We start from the raw sequence: 17993 nt of genomic DNA on the forward strand, positions 1-17993 counted from the left end.
GCCAGTTACCAAAAGGCAAAAGAAAAGACCTTCTGCATTGCACAGTATATTATGTTGGAAGTAAACATTTCCTTTAGATCTTTAAGAAAACATTGTTAGCGTCAGGCCACAACAAATAGAACTCGAGGAAAAAATCTTATATGAACCAAAAATGAGTTGAAGGAGAGGGTTACTATTTTGTGCCTTTAAAAGGGGAGAGAAAACTAAAAATAGGGAGATGCAATAAAAGTTGAACTTTGGGCTTAAAAAAATTAATTGTTCTAACAAATTATTTAGCGTATAAGTGGTTTTTTTTACCTCAAGCATAATCTCTAGAAAGACCATTATAATTTCTCTTTAATTAACAGACAGATTGATCACATAAAAGTTTCTGCTTTTTTAAAATAAATCCTCTTATGACTTACACAGACTGTTCATGTCATGCTTGCACTTTCTGGTTTGTCCTGAACATCCTTCTCTCTTCAACAATAGTCATTTTATTCTAGGACTAAATCTGCCATACAAGATTCTTTCTCACATAAAATTATTTCTCTTTAAGTTTTCTTCCCCCCAAAAAATCCACCTCTTTATTTTTATAACTTTCTTTACATCTCTCTTATTTCCTGGTTCCTTTTACCTTGTCTTATACATAAAATTTATATAAGCTTTGATTTAGACAAAAATTGTTAACCATTTTAAAATGAACATACTTTTTTTTAGAAAGAATGTTTCCCTACAAATATATTTTTATTGGAAAAAATACTCAAATAATAAAATATCTATTATTTAATTTAACTTTAGATTCTAAATTATGATGAGTTTGTCTACATATATTTATCCCATTGCATTCACCTAATTATTTTATTTTAATCATTTACCTAGATTATTTATGAAAACTGCAATAGTCATCATTTAAATTTATGGAATCGTCATTGCAAAATTATAACTGAGACAGTGAAAAAGATCTGACCTGACTCCATCTTGTTTCTAACCTCCAAGCTGTCCTTGTTCATTTCTGGGCATAGGCCAAACTAATTTTGGGAGGAACTTTGTTTATAGTTTAGCTTTGAAACAAATGGTAATAGTCCCTTCCCAAAACAAACCTTACTACCTTTGGACTAAATTGCCTAAAGCCACAAGATTAGAAGTTGTAGTAATTTTACTAAATTCAAGATACAGCTATTTTTCTTAAATGAATATCAATGTCTTATTTATTATAGATTACACAAGCAGAGATCATTCTGTTTTGGGCTGGGTTTATAGTTTTGTAACCCCTATGCCAAATTTTAAAACCTTATAGTATTTGGCAGGTATAAGTATGAAATTGCTTGTTTAATAAATGCAAACAAAAATGTATGCTGGCAATTCTTAAGACATTTATAATATTACCTTACCAATAATTTCAAAGATAGCTTATTTATTAAAGATTTTACTTAAGTTATTTAAATTTGAAAAAGCATTTGACTAGTTTTTTCTTTTTTCCAATAAAGCATTTGATTCACTTTTGTTTTCTTAAGCCAATTAATTAGAGCTCTTTGTATATTTTCAGTAGTGAAACATTGTATACACAACACATAAATATGTGGACATATTAAGCATGTCAATAGAAATACATCTTACAGAGTCATTAAAACCTTTTTAATTCTATCTTAGACTTTCAAATTATTGATAATCTGCTTTAGTACCCTAGGCAGTTGTCAGCTAAATAGCCTTAAATTTGCATATTAAAGGAAACAACTCAGGTGAAAATCAAATAGCAAAATTTACTTCATAAGGTACAGAGAGAAAAAGTGTGGTGTGCTAGAGAAAAACTAAAATGGATTTAATTGCCAATTAAACATAAAATTATAGAAATTATAAAGGCCTTTTAAATATACACAAACACATAAATACACACACACAAAGATCCTATAGCTTTTACTTCAGAACTTTAGCCATGAGATAAATACAAACTCACTGGCTTGCAAAAAGAACCTGTTGGATCCAAACAGTGGTTTTTATCTTGATAGAAAAATAATAGCAGATTTAGAGCGGGCAGAAAAGAAAAATGAGAAAAGAGAACTTAGGAACTCTGCAGTTTGCAGGTCAACCCCAGGGCTCTTTATCCTTAATGTAAATGTGCACAAAGACCATATTACTTCCATTTTACATAAACTCTGGCAAGTAGAGTTGCCATAAAACCTACAGAGTGCTTGAAAGGGGGTCATTCTCCTTTTCTCCTCATTCTTAGATTATTCGTTTCCCACTTTTTTTCTTAAAAGGAAGAACTGATGCAGGGCATGGTGGCACATGCCTGTAATCCCAGCTACTTGGGAGGCTGAGGCAGGAGAATCGCTTGAACCTGGGAGTAGGAGGTTGCAGTGAGCCGAGATCGCACCACTGAACTGCAGCCTGGCGACAGAGCTAGACTCTGTCTCAAAAAAAACAAAAAAAAGAAGAACTGAGGAGTGGTCTAGAGTTTTTGTGTGGTGGATCAATGTGTGTGCTGCTTGTGGGCACACATAGTGTGTCGCCACTGAGCCATTTCTGCCCTCTTACATGTCTCAGTTTCTCTCTCCAAAGGTCTATCACCTCTGAGAGGGCTCAAAACATGAGTGATCAGCTCTTATATGCGTTTCCTGGATGACTCTTTTTTTAACATTAATTTTTATTGGGGATCTCCCTGTAGGGCCACTGCATGTCACAGGGTCAACTCCCCAGACACTCCCATGAGGCTCTTGGTCACCCAGGGGTGCCTTTTGGCTGGGAAGAGCAAATGCCCTTTCTTTTTGGAGCTGAGAAAACTCAGTCTCTCATTTACCTATGAACAACAGTCTAGTTCCTCATGCAAATGTGCACAGACAAGCTGAATCAAGATTAATTTTGAGAGAAAAAGCAACAGAGAAGACCCCTTAGAATGCATCTCTGAACTAGAATTAGGATGCTTAAAGAACTTCTTGGGAGAGAAAAAAGGCCAGCCAAGACCACTTCCTGTAAACTATGCTCAGCCACCCCTACTTTGTAGCTCTTGTCCGCCATTATACATGCCAAGGTCAATTCCTCTCACAGTTCAAGGTCATTTCTGGTACCCCCAGAGCCAAAGAGGTCAGGTCATGCAATATAAGAAAACAGAGCTTTATTGCCCATGACTCTTGAAACTCCACAAAGATAACAGAACACCCCAAAGGGATGAGTGGCACCTTAGTTCTGAATTCTTTAAAGGGGTTCAAGTCATTAGAAGCCTTCTCTAGATTTTTTGGTACTGCAGATGGCAAAGGGGAAGGAGGTATAGGGTGGAAGAAAAGTAAATGAACGTTTGTTTGTTTTTTTCTAAAATAGGAAGCAAACACAGAAACCAAGTGCATGGTTTCTTTGGGGTTTTTTGTTTGGCTTTTTTCTCTTTTGCAGCTGCGAGAAATTTTGGCCAAATTGAGAGGTTTTATTACCCATAATTTGGAATTCACACTTGGATTTGACCAAATCAGGTAGAGTTGGTCAAATCTGATAGAAGAAAGACTGGAATGAACACCACCACCACCACCACCCAACAATATGGTCACCTAGTGCTCTAATGGTAAGGAGAAATTAAAACCAGCTGGTTGTCAAACTTTAGCCAAGACAAAACCCCAACTCAGCTACTTACCTAGAAATGGGTCTCAGGCTGAAGACTGCTTTCTATCATCCTAGAAGCAGAAAAAAAAACAAAAACAAAACAAAAAACCCCTCAAACTCGTCTTCCTTGCTGGGAGAAAACTCAAACTCCAGAAACAAGTTACCTGCCTCCCATCATCATGGAAACAGGAAATCTTGCGTTCCTTCTTGGAAGAAAGTAAAACCCCAAAAGAAGGGAGTTGTACAGCAAAATAAACTTTAGATCTCGACCAGATTTTAGGAGACCAAGGATTCAGTGGAGGGGGTACCCCCAGACCTCAGCAAATTGTCCTATTTGTTTGAGCCATAAAGTTAGCTCATGATGGTACCAGGCACTGATAGGAGATTCATTGAAGGTCAGGGGCATCTCCACTCAGAATCCCTTCATGGTTAACCAAAATGCGAACCTCGAAAATCTGAGACAGGTCTCAGTTAACTTAGAAAGTATATTTTGCCAAGGTTGAGGACGCTTGCCTGTGACACAGCCTCAGGAGGTCCTGACGACATGTGCCAAAGATGGTAGGGGCACAGCTTGGGTTTATATATTTTAGGGAGACATAAGACATCAATCAATATGTGTAAGATGTACATTGGTATATTGGTTCAGTCTGGAAAGGTGGAACAACTTGTGGTGAAGGCAGGACAACTTGAAGTGGGGAGGCACTTCCAGGTCATAGGTAGATAACAGAAAAATGATTGCATTCTTTTGAGTTTCTGATTAGCCTCTCCAAACGAGGCAATCAGATATGCATTTATCTCAGTGAGCAGAGGGGTGACTTTGAATAGAATGGGAGGCAGGTTTGCCCTAAGCAGTTCCCAGTTTGACTTTTCCCTTTAGCTTAGTGATTCTGGGGCCCCAAGATTTATTTTCCTTTCACAAGACTAACCTGTAATTTTCTTTGAAATATGAATTGTTTGTCACCTTTTTCATTCTCAGCTGTGCTTCTTCTTACTATATTTATCCAATATCCTAGATTTCAGGAGTTCATATGTTCCTTAACAAATATCAGATAGATTTCTTCTGTATAGAGATGCAATGTTTATAATTTGGCTTGTTATTAAACTTAAAAAGTCAGTGTTTTTTATATACACATGTTACAGTACGTAGCAAGTCAGACATGAGCAGGGCAGGAAAGGGCTCCCCTGCATTCCCCCTCCCACTATACACACACACCAGGAATGTCAGGCGACCATCAGGTGATGATCAGGTGGTTGTTAACAGTCTCTCTAAAATAATAATTTGTCTCAGCATCAGGGAAAGTCAGTCTTGCTATAGATAGAAAAAACCTGAAGCTGGTGATCAGCAACTTCCCGATAAGATCTCAGGAGCTGGGCGAGTGAGCGCAAGCATGTGCATTAAGAGGCAAAATAGCAGAGTTTAACTGGTATATGACCTCCTAGGGACATTTGGCTGGAAAGGGAAGAATGCCTCAAGTGAGCGTGCATACAACTGCAGTAAACAAACTGTGCATGCTCCCCTCCCAAGTGCCGGCAGCCACTGTGCATGCAGACAGCCCACCCATTCCTCTCTAAGGGAAGAATTATGGGAGAAGGGATTGAAGACCCTAAACATATGCCAACATATAAAACCCCAAGTCAAAATGTCAAACAAAAATGTCAAGTTGCCCGCTTGGCCCTCTTCCAGGTGTACTTTCCTTCCTTTTGTTCCTGCTCTAGAGCTTTCTAATCAACTTTCACTCCTGCTCTAAAACTTGACCTTGTTCTCTTTTTCTGCCTTATGACCCTCAGTTGAATTCTTTCTTCTGAGGAGGCAAGAACTGAGGATGCTGCAGACTCATACAGATTTGCCTCAGGTAACATACACACATATATATGTCATTTCTATTACACACACACACGTAATTAATGGTGGCATTTGCTTATGTATATTGGGAAAGGATTTGAGGGAGTGAACAGTAATAATGAAATATTCGGTGTGGGATGTAATGAATCATTTATTTATAAAATGCAATTCAAATTCATGTTAAAAGATCAAAGTGGTTTTTAAAAAAAGAAAAACAAGATCAGAAAGATACACACTAAACCGAAAATCATGGTCATCTTTGGAGAGCAATCAGGAACTGGAGATGAGGCAGGGTTAATTCAAACATTCCATTAGCTGCAATGTTTGAGGGTTTTTGGTCCCTCCATCCCCAAAGAGAAGGATTTCATGTTACTTCTGTTGTTAAACGTATTTACAATTACTTTTTAAAATATTTTTAAAAATCAATCTTGGGGTCAACATAAGTGATTCTAAATAAAATTATTATATTATGCTCCTCAACCTATATGTCACAGGGACTTTGGTGTCATTGAGATCGGAAGTATTAATCATTTCATCTTTCCTCTTGGAGAGTCTCATGACATCTGATGAAATATTATTTTAGAGAATTAGATGAGAAGATATTTCAGATTTTATCTGGGATAATGGGAGGTATATTGGTAAATGTATTACATTTTAGGGCTGAAATGTCTTTCATAGTTCAGAAACTGAAGCCCAGGTGGCCATATCAGGTCAAGTATTAAGTATTGAACTAAGAGGGCTTTGTTATTTAATTACAAAAATGAAGTAAAACTTTAAAAAATCTTATAGTGTACTACTAATGATATAGTATATTAGGGTATTCAGAGAAACAGAAGTAAGAGGAGATGATAGATATCTAAATATGTCTCTGTCTATATTTGTTTAAAGGAATTAGCTCACGTGATTGTCAAGTCTGAAATCTGTAGAGCTGGTTGGCCGGAAATTCAGGTAAGAGCTGATGTTGCAGTCTTGAGTCTAAAATCTGCAGGGCAGGCCAATAGGCTGAAAACTCAGGAAGGGCTTCTGTGTTGAAATACTGAGGAAGAATGGCTTTTTTTTTTTTTTTTTTTCAGGAAACCTGTTTGCTCTTAAGTTCTTCAACTGATTGGATCAGGCCCATCCACATTATGGAGGGTGATCTGTTTTACTGAAACTCAAATGATTATAAATTTTACCACATCTACAAATATCTTTACAGCGACATCTAGACTAGTGTTTGACAAAACACCTGGGCACCCTAGACTAGTCAAGTTGATATAAAAATAACCAGCATGAGCAAATTCCAATTTGAACTAAATTCTGTCTGCTCAAAAATATGAGTCTAGTGATTGATTTTTTTCCCGTCTATTTCCAAAGAGCAGTGATTTTTAAAATTTAGGATGACAAGTTTTAATTTGCTTTAAGACTCAGTTGACCAGTCATTTGAGGAAAATCTTTCAACAGTATATTTGCAATGTATTTAGCCATTCTAATCACTAGTTTTGCTTAACACAAGGTGGCTTGTGAAGTGATTCTGAATTATTTTGTGATGGTTGAAAGAAGGCCAACTATAATAAAACAATGCAAACAAATTAGTGAAGCTAAACAGGAAACACACTGGTGAACTCATTGCCGTCATCTGGCATTTTCAATTTTGCTTCCAATTTAAAAATAGCTAACATGCACAATGTACTGTACTGTTCTACAGTGAAGATGGTCAGTAATGAGGTGTTTTCACAATTCAATGTGATCTCTCACTTCCATCTCTGATATTTCATTTAAAAATGAATCAAGTCATGCAAATGATTTCAGGATAACCCCCACCCCACGAGTTCATAGTCCTAATGAGTTGTGAGTTGGGCATGTAAGAATATTAATAAATGTGGAAACGGTGACTCCTGGCATTGTTGCTAAACTTTAATATTGCATAGATGCTGTGGGACTAAATGTAAATACATCAATACTTTGTTGCTGATGGATTAACTGTGGGAAAGCTAGTGATTATTTTTCAGATTTAGAACTATCAGTGTAATTAACAAAGGGTTATTCAGATTATTTTAAATAAGACAATTATATATTACCTAAAAATACTTAGAACTAGTCCTTTTCTATGCATGTGGAAAATTACGCTCAGCCAAGTTATGAAACTTGCTCAAAGCAGCAGACCCACTCCAGGGCCTGCTTTTCAGTACAGATTCTGAAACACAGAAGGAATTAAAATGCTTGCTCCTGATAGCCTGGGCTGGGAGTTAGTGCATATCATCAGCCCTCCATCTAATGTGATTGCTAAGATGTGCAGGATAGGATAGCTTAGAATGAGTGCCTTGACACCTACATATGGCTGCATTCCATACCTCAGTGAAGAAGCTGAAGGATGCTGACACACAGTGATGTGGAGGGCATTCGGGAGAAACTTTTGCAACAGCGTTATTAATGTGATTGGTTTTCTTTTTGTTTTAAGCTAAACATCTAAAACAAATTTCAAGTTAACAGTTCATACAACTCAGATTTAGTATTATTGTTTATCATAAAACATATTATGTTCCTAGTTTTAAAAAGACCCAAACTATGATTAATATAATTTATTGGCATTTTTGCTGAATAGGTTTAACTCAGATAATAGATTTTAAAAAAGCAAATGAGGCAATGTATCAAAATTTAATGTTTCATTATAAAAATACATACATTCACTTAAAAAAATAAAATAAAATGTTTGCTCTTACATTTTTTTACATAAGAATGGTTACTTATTCCTATCTTGTCTACCTTATCTTGCTTTTGTTTTCCTTGCTCATTGTTAGCACTATTTTAAAGGCGAAAGGTCTTTCCCTGCTAAAAAGGCATTCCTTCCCAGGAAAGCCTGTCAGGTTGGGCCATTTTCATTATACTCTCACTACATTGCAGTTTGTCTTTGGGAAGATCAAATTTAAATCTTCTTCTCATTTTAACTGGTCTTTTTCTAAATCACAAGTGGAATGGACTAGGAACAACAAGGAGTGCCTCTGTGATGGGGATGGTGGGGCTGGAGGCCAGGGACACAGTGGAAGGGAGCAAAGGGCTCCCCAGGTAGGATTTCAAAGGCATCGAAGAGTGTTTTGTTGAAAGAAAAACAATTGGGCGTCCTCTCCCCTCCTGCAATGATGCCTAAGCTGCAGTTGCTGCAGAACAATTTTGACTACATAGGCACTCAGGTCAGGGTTGCACTGTGGTTTCCACCTTCATTCAGTTGTCAGGAAGACAAATCTTTGTTTTGCAGTCATTGAGCTATGCTAGCTATTTATGACTGCATGGTTCTGCCCTTGAATTGTACTCATAAACCGAAAAGGTGCCAGGTGCGGTGGCTCATGCCTGTAATCCCAACACTTTAGGAGGCCAAGGCAGGCAGGTCACCTGAGGTTGGGAGTTTGAGACTAGCCTGACCAACATGGAGAAACCCCATCTCTATTAAAAATACAAAATGAGCCGGGCATGGTGGTGCATGCCTGTAATCCCAGCTACTCGGGAGGCTGAGGCAGAAGAATCTCTGGAACCCAGGAGGTGGAGGTTGCCATGAGCCAAGATCGAGCCATTGCACTCCAGCCTGGGCAAAAAGAGTGAGACTCTGTCTCAAAACAAAACAAAACAAAAAACAAAAACCACAACCGAAAAGGTACCAGAGGTCATTGAGTCCTGTGGTTTTCTAACCTTTTTTTTTTTGGTAGCATAAAAACCCTTAAAATTCTTAATTGTAAACCCAATAAAAACCAAACAGGAAAAGAGGTACTGCTCTAATGCAGCCCCTAGGCTCTCTTCTCAGACATTGATGTTTCCTTGGAGGTTGGTATAAAAACTACTGTTACTGGTCTACCCTCTCATTTTATCAACTCATTTAACAAAAATATTTTGAGCAAACACTGTGTAGCCAGCAGTATATTAAGTTTGGGAAAAACACTGGGCCTAAAGTGAGTATAAATCCAGTCCCTAGCTTATCAGAGGAGACATAATTACAACATAGTAAATTCAACGATACAAAAGTACCCCTGTGATATTATGAAAGTACAGAATGAGGGCTCCCTAATTCATTCTGGGGACATTGAGTCTGAGATGGAGTCTCTAAGACTGAGCAAATTAGCAAGGAAGGCACTTAGCTTGAGTGTGGGGAAGAGTATAATCCAGAATGAAGAATGGAGTAAGCAGCTAAGGGTATATTCTGGAAGCTACCCCAGAACCAAGTTGGAAGTAGTTTTATATAGCAGACTGTGAAGTGGGAACTGGTGAGGAGGTGGGCATAGAAGGCTCTGAGCCTTGTCTTGATTCTTTAGAAGATCGGTCGTTACTGAAGTCCTTTAAGGAGGGAAGCAACAAGGCCAAATTGGAGTTTTAGATTAACAGGAACCATACATTTAATGAGAACAATGAGATGCAGGAAGACTTGTCTGAGTATAGAAGCTCACTAACAGACTATAATAGCAGAAGCAAGTTATCTTGAGGTTCCAGGAACAGTCAGGTAGAGATACCCAGTAAGACTGGATGGGTATCTTGAATCTGAAACCTTGGAGTATCTAAATATACATTATAATCTCATATACATAGAAGGGGATTGGAGAGAAACGGGATTTTGGAAAAGGCTAACTTAACTCTGATCTTTGGTCAATTCTTATTTTCTTAACACTTTTCTGTACCATGAGCATATGTTCATTTTATAACCAAGCAAAACCATGATTATTTTAGAGTTATCTTTTAAACTTTGCTGTCCTTCAATTTTCTTTTTTAACCAAACTGGACCATACCATGTATAGAATTAAGGGAGGAGACCACTCCTCATATTGTCTTATGACCAATTTCTGCCTCAAAGAAAAAGTAGAAGTTAAAGAAAAGATAGAAGTGAAATCAGTAATCAGACAGCCCGGTGCTGCATTCCAGGCCTTGTAGTTAAAGATTGACCATTGACCTAACTGGTTATGTTATCTATAGATTCCAGACATTGTATGGAAAAGCACTGTGAAAATCCCTGTCCTGTTCTGTTCCATTCTGATTACTTGCAGTGAATGCGGCCCCCAGTCATGTACCCATGGCTTGTGAAAAGCACTGTGAAAATCCCTGTCCTGTTCTGTTCCATTCTGATTACCTGCAGTGCATGCAGCCCCCAGTCATGTACCCATGGCTTGCTCAATTGATCACGACCCTCTCACGTGGACCCCCTTAGAGTTATAAGCCCTTAAAAGGGACAGGAATTGCTCACTCGGGGAGCTCGGTTTTTGGAGACGAGTCCACCGATGCTCCCAGCTGAATAAAGCCCTTTCCTTCCACAACTCGGTGTCTGAGGGGTTCTTGTCTGTGGCTCGTCCTGCTTCATTTCTTGGTTCCCTGACCAGGAAGTGAGGTGATTAGCAGAAGGCTGAGGCAGCCCCTTAGGCAGCTTAGGCGTGCCCTGTGGAGCATCCCTGCGGGGGACACTGGCCAGCTTGAGCTACGTGGATCCTGAGAGCGCTCCCCAGATCCTGAGAGTTCTCCCAGGTAGGCATTTGCCCCAGTGGAACGCCTCATCAGAGCGGTGCATGGCAGGCCCCCGTGGAGGATCAACACAGTGGCTGAACATGGGAAAGGAACTGGTACTTGGAGTCTGGACATCTGAAACTTGGTAAGACAGGTCTTTGGAACTTGCTCACTCCATTTGAGTGGAAGTGTAGCCTGATCACCCACGACGTGACTGTACCGGCACTTTGGTTTTTGTTTTTGACTTGACTTGGATTGCTTGATACTTTGGTTTTGGTTTTGACCTGGCTTGGATTTCTTGATACTCTGATTTTGGTTTTGATTCTGGTTTGGTGTAAACTGTAAAAGTGTGTGTGTGCCCTCTTTACCCATTCTTTGTTTTGTGGCTGTGTGTGGTGTAAGTGTGGTGTTTTGTCTCAAGGAAACATAGGTCAGGCACAAAATAAGCCCACCCCACTAGGAACTATGTGAAAAATTTCAAAAAGGGATTTAGGGGAGACTATGAAGTTACTATAACACCAGGAAAACTTAGAACTTTGTTTGAAATAGACTGGCCAGCATTAGAAGTAGGTTGGCCATCAGAAGGAAGCCTAGACAGGTCCCTTGTTTCAAAGGTGTGGCACAAGGTAACCTGTAAGTCGGGCACCTGGACCAGTTCCTGTATATAGATTCTTGGTTGCAGCTGGTTTTAGACACGCCCCTCCTCCCACAGTGGTTGAGAGAACAGCAGCATAAGCAGCAGGCAGAGGCAAGGAAAGACCAGCAGAGAGGGAGAGAGAGGAAAGAGACAGAGAGGAAAAGAGGCAAAGACAGAGAGGAAGAGACAGAGACAAAGAGGGAGTCAAGGAGAGAGAGAGAGGCAGAGAGAGAGGAAGAAACAGAGGCAAAAGGAAAGTCAAAGAGAGAGAAACAGAAAGTCAGAGAAAGAAAGACAGAAAGAGATATACAAGTAGTTAAGAAAAAAACAGTGTACCCTATTCCTTTAAAAGCCAAGGTAAATTTAAAACCTATAATTGATAAGCATATTCTCCGTAACCCTATAACACTCCAAAAGCACTGAGGCCACTAATAACCCGTAGCCTTCCTATCAAAAATCCTTAACCCAGTGACCCACGGATGGCCCAAATGCATTCAATCTGTAGCAGCAACTGCTTTGCTAACAGAAGAAAGTAGAAAAATAACTTTTAGAGGAAAACCTCATTGTGAGCACACCTTACCAGTTCAGAAGTATCCTTAAGAAAAAAAAAAGCCATCTATACCAATTGTAAGTTAATTTGGACTAAACATGATCTTATTAATAGCAAAGGATAATTGAAATCCCAAACTTACAAGGTTTTCAACAAAAGTAGAGTTAGCTAAAAGTTAACAGTGTAACATATATTATAGTAACTTCTAATCTTGTGGCCTTAGACAGTCTAGCCCACAGACATAAAGGAAGTTCGCTTTGGAAAAGAATGGTTATCATCTTTCAAAAAAAGGGAAAAAAAGGGGGGAGCAGAATTTATGTAAAAGGAATGTTATATGGTAAATTCTTGTCTGAAATAAATTAACTGGTTGTTTAAAGAAAGAAATGTTTGTAATAAGTCAGAAAGTTGAGGCACGTCAAAGAATTTGTCTGCAAAAGTCATGAAAGAGAAAAAAGTTATAAAAAAATTTATGCAAGAAATATTGTTTAATTTAAAAGTAATTAGGCCTCCTGAATGTAAAACTATTAAAAAAACAGTTTATGTGCAAGGTATATAAGAAAAGTAAAATATACCTTTGGTAAAGAGATTATAAGGAGGCATAAGAATGTGGAGTTTCACCTACATTAAAAGTTTAAAAAAATTGTTTTGAAGGTTTAAGCAAGTTTTAAAACATTAATGGTAAAGGAAATTCTGTGTGTAAACATACTGGCTAAAGTCAAAGTGGTATCATCTAGTTTTTCTGTGAACTGAACATTAAAATAAAAACACAATGGGTTTTTCTTAAAGCACTAACCTGCTCTTTAACAAAAATTATAAAAGGTTAAAAAGAGTCTATAGAAATCTTACCTTATGGTCAAACATTAAAAACTGAATAAATATGTCTACAAAGTTTTATTAAAACTAAGTTTAACATTAATAACACACTAATATAAAAATGAAATTTAGCTTATCTGGTATAAAAATCATACAGGAAGCACTGTCAAATATAAAATGGTGTTTGGCTTTCTTTGGTCTAAAAACTAATAAAAATAGGTGCTAAAGGAAATTCTCAGAAAGGCACCAAGGACTACCAAGTCTACTGCTGATGTCCCCACATTTAAAACAAAAGATCAATTTCTTAAAAAGTATATACTTGGCTTATCTTCCACTTTCCTTTCCCTCAAAACTAAAAGTATTTCAGCACATGTACCACCCCTAGAATTTCCAGTAAACAAGCACCAGCTTGAAGATCACGTTCTCATCAAAGAGTGAAAAGAAGGGAAACTTGAGCCAGCCTGGGAAGGACCCTACCTTGTGCTGCTAACCACCGAGGCTGCTGTTCGTACAGCAAAAAAGGGTTGGACTCATCACACCCAAGTCAAGAAAGTGGCACCCCCTCCAGAGTCGTGGGCCATAGTCCCAGGGGAAAACCCTACCAAACTAAAGCTAAGAAAAATGTAACTCTTCAATCTATTCTATTACTCTTTCTTCTTTCCTTGCTCTATTGCTGACCATCTAGTTCTTAACATAACCAAGTCAATTTCGCTTCAAACTATTGCATTTAATGCTTGCCTTGTTATACACTGTGGGCATTCACCAAGTCAAAGAGAGCTCTCTACTTCAGAAAATTACCTATGTCCCTCCTGACTCCCCTCAGACTGGGCTTTAGTAAATTAGGACCATTTAATCCAGGGAGATTTCAATAAAGACCCCAGTGTCAACCGGGAGTCCTGCCCCCCAACACAGAGCTTTTATGCCATAGTTGGCCCAATGTTCTGTGGACCACTAAAGAGCAAGGATGGACTGCCCCAACAGCTTTTTGTAATTTCCTGAAATCATACATTCATTTTACTAGAGGATCATAGAAGTTAAAGACTTAAAAAAACTTTGGCAATTAAGACAGGATACAAAGATGCAAATGCCTTGTTGGAATGGATCAAATATTCCATCTGCACGTTAAACAAAAGCAATTGTTATGCTTGTGCATATGGTAGGCCAGAGGCCCAGATTGTCCCCTTTCCACTAAGGTGGTCCTCCAATCAACCACGTGTGGGCTGCATGGTAGCTCTTTTCCAGGATTCCACAGCCTGGAGCAATAAGTCGTGCCAAGCTCTCTCTGCTATATCCCGAAGTCCGGCACCCTGTGGGTCAGCCCCTGAGAGCCATCCAGCTTCCATCTCCCAACACTAAGTTCACTTCATGTCTCTCATGACAAGGAGGAAACTTAGCATTCCTTGGAGACCTAAAGGGATGCAGTGAGCTTAAGAATTTTCAAGAGCTTATCAATCAGCCCTTGTTCATCCCTGAGGGGATGTGTGGTGGTATTGTGGTGGACCTTTACTGGGCACTCTGCCAAATAACTGGAATGGCACTTGTGCTTTAGTCCAATTGGCTATCCCTTTCACCCTGGCATTTCATCAACCAGAGGGAGGAAAAATAAGACAGAAAGCGAGAGAAGCCCCTTATGGGTCTTTCGAAGCTCACGTATATTTAGACACAATTGGAGTCCGTGGGGAATACCAGATCAATTTAAAGCCCGAAATCAAATAGCTGCAGGATTTGAGTCAATATTTTGGTGGGTGACAGTTAATAAAAATGTAGATTGAATAAACTATATCTATTATAACCAACAGCAACGAGCTTTTCATGAGTTAAAAGAAAAATTCATGTCAGCCCCAGCCCTGGGACTACCTGACCTGACAAAACCTTTTACACTATATGTGTCAGAGAAAAAAAAAATGGCGATTAGAGTTTTGACCCAGACTGTGGGGCCCTAGCCAAGGCTGGTGGACTACCCCTCTAAACAACTAGATGGGGTTTCTAAGGATTGGCCCCCATGTTTGAGGGCCTTGGCAGCAACAGCTCTGCTAGCACAAGAAGCAGGTAATCTAACTCTTAGGCAAAACCTAAACATAAAGGCTCCCCATACTGTGGTGACTTTAATAAATACCAAAGGACATCATTGGCTAACAAATGCTAGACTAACTAAATACCAAAGCTTGCTCTGTGAAAATTCCCGCATAACTGTTGAAGTTTACAACACCCTAAACCCCGCCACCTTGCTCCCGGTATCAGAGAGCCCAGTTAAACATAACTGGGTAGAGGTGTTGGACTCAGTTTATTCTAGCAGGCCCAACCTCTGAGACCATCCTTAAACATCAGTAGACTGGGAGCTTTATGTGGATGGAAGCAGCTTTGCCAACCCCTGCAAAGTGACTCTGAAGAAGACAACAAGCCCTGCTCCAGCCACACCCAGAAGCTAACTGGTCCCTACATGGCCAAAGAATGAGGAAAGTCATTGCAGGACTCATTTCCCTTAAAATTTGGACTTGTACAGTAAGGACTTCCACTGACCTTCCTCAGACTGAGGACTATTCCCAGTATATACATCAAGTCACTAAGGTGGGACTATCAGGGGAACTAGCCTGCAATATTTCAACATAGGTTCTTTTCTATTTTCCCTAAATGTTGACTGGTCTGAGAAATAAAGAGAAAGAGTACAAGAGAGAAATTTTACAGCTGGGCCACTGGGGGAGACATCACATATCAGCAGGTTCTGTGATGCCCCCTGAGCCACAAAACCAGCAAGTTTTATTATGGATTTCAAAAGGGGAGGGGTGTACGAATAGGGAGTGGGTGACAGAGATCACATGCTTCAAAGGCAATAAAATATCACAAGGGCAGAGAGGCAGAGTGAGATCACAAGGCCAGGGCGAAACTAGAATTACTGATAAAGGCCCATGTCCCGCTGGGCACACATTGTCATTGATAAACATCTTAACAGGAAACAGGGTTCGAGAGCAGACAACCAGTCTGACTAGAATTTCACCAGGCTGGAATTTCCCAATCCTAACAAGCCTGGGGGCGCTGCAGGAGACCAGGGCGTATTTTGTCCCTTATCTACAACTGTGTAGGACAGACACTCCCAGAGCGGCCATTTTAGAGACCTCCCCCTGGGAATGCACTCATTTTCCCAGGGTTATTCCTTGCTGAGAAAAGAATTCAGTGATATTTCTCCTATTTGCTTTCTGAAAGAAGAGAAATATGACTCTTCTGCTCTGCCCTGCAGGCAGTCAGACTTTATGGTTATCTCCCTTGTTCCCTGAAAATCGCTGTTATCCTGTTTTTTTCAAGGTGCCCAGATTTCATATTGTTCAAACACACATGCTTTACAAGCAATTTGTACAGTTAACGCAACCATTACAGTGTCCTAAGGTGACATACATCCTCAGCCTATGAAGATGACGGGATTAAGAGATTAAAGACAGGCATAGGAATATAAGAGTATTGATTGGGGAAGTGATAAATGTCCATGAAATCTTCACAATTTATGTTCAGAGACTGCAGTAAAGACAGGTGTAAGAAATTATAAAAGTATTAATTTGGGGAACTAATAAATGTCCATGAAATCTTCACAATTTATGTTCTTCTGCCACGGCTTCAGCCAGTCCCTCTGTTCGGGGTCCCTGACTTCCCGCAACATAGGACAAAAGGTTGCTACAGTCCTGTTATTTTATGGTTACTATAAGTGTACCAGGACTCTAAAAGGAACTTATTTGTATAATGCTATTCTATACAAGGTATGTAGCCCAGGAATTGACCAGCCTGATGTGTGCTATAACCCATCCTTTTTCCTACTGCCCATAAAAACAGGCAAACTTCTAGGCTTCCCAGTCTATGCTTCCTGAGAAAAGAGAAGCATAGCTATAGGTGACTGGAAAGATGATGAGTGGCCCCCTGAAAGAATCATACAGTAGTATGAGCCTGCTACTTAGGCACAAGACAGCTCGTGGGGATACCAGACCCCCATTTGCATGCTCAACCGAATCATATGGTTACAAACTGTCTTAGAAATAATCACTAATAAAACTGGCAGAGCCTTGACTATTCTGGCCCAGCAAGAAACTCAGATGAGAAATACTATCATCTATCAAAATAGATTGGCTCTCAACTACTTGCTAGCAGCTGAAGGAGGGGTCTGTAGGAAATTTAACCTTACTAATTGCTGTCTACACATAGATGAAAGACATAGTTAGAAATATGACAAAACTGGCACATGTGCCTGTGCAAGTGTGGCATAGATTTAATCCTGGGGCCATGTTTGGAAAATGGTTCGCAGTGCTAGGAAGATTTAAAACTCTTATAATAGGAGTTATAATAGCAATAGGAACCTGCTTACTGCTCCCTTGTTTGCTACCTGTACTTCTTCAAATGATAAAAAGCTTCATTGCTACCTTAGTTCACCAAAATGCTTCAGCACAAATGTGCTATATGAATCACTATAGATCTGTCTTGCAAGAAGACATGGGTAGTGAGGATGGAAGTGAGAACTCCCACTAATGAGTGAGGTTCTCAATGTGGGGGAATAAGGGAGGAGATCACCCTCATATTGTCTTATGACCAATTTCCGCCTCAAAGAAAAAGTAGGAGTTAAAGAAAAGAAGCAAAATCAGTAAGACAGCCCGGCGCTGCATTCCAGGTCTGGTAGTTGAAAGATTGACCCCTGATCTAACCAGTTGTTATCTATAGATTCCAGACATTGTATGGAAAAGCACTGTGAAAATCCCTGTCCCGTTCTGATTACCAGTGCACGTAGCCCCCAGTCACATACTCACTGCTTGCTCAGTCGATCATGACCCTCTCACACAGACCGCCTTAGAGTTGTAAGCCCTTAAAAGGGACAGGAATTGCTCAATCAGGGAGCTCAGTTTTTGAAGACGTGAGTCCGCCGATGCTCCCAGCTGAATAAAGCCCTTTCCTTCCACAACTCGGTGTCTGAGGGGGTTCTTGTCTGCAGCTCATCCTGCTGCAGAACTTCCTGCATTTTTATTAAAAACTTTATTATTTGGGAACAATACTATGCAGCCACTAAAATCACGCTTTCAAAGTATTTAAAAGCATATGCAAATATTGATCGGTCTTCTTACACTAAACATCATGATGCGGTTTTCTTGGATCTT

The sequence above is a fragment of the Hylobates moloch genome, unplaced genomic scaffold (genome assembly GCF_009828535.3).
Source record: "Hylobates moloch isolate HMO894 unplaced genomic scaffold, HMol_V3 SCAFFOLD_3, whole genome shotgun sequence".
In the NCBI taxonomy this organism is placed as follows: domain Eukaryota; kingdom Metazoa; phylum Chordata; class Mammalia; order Primates; family Hylobatidae; genus Hylobates; species Hylobates moloch.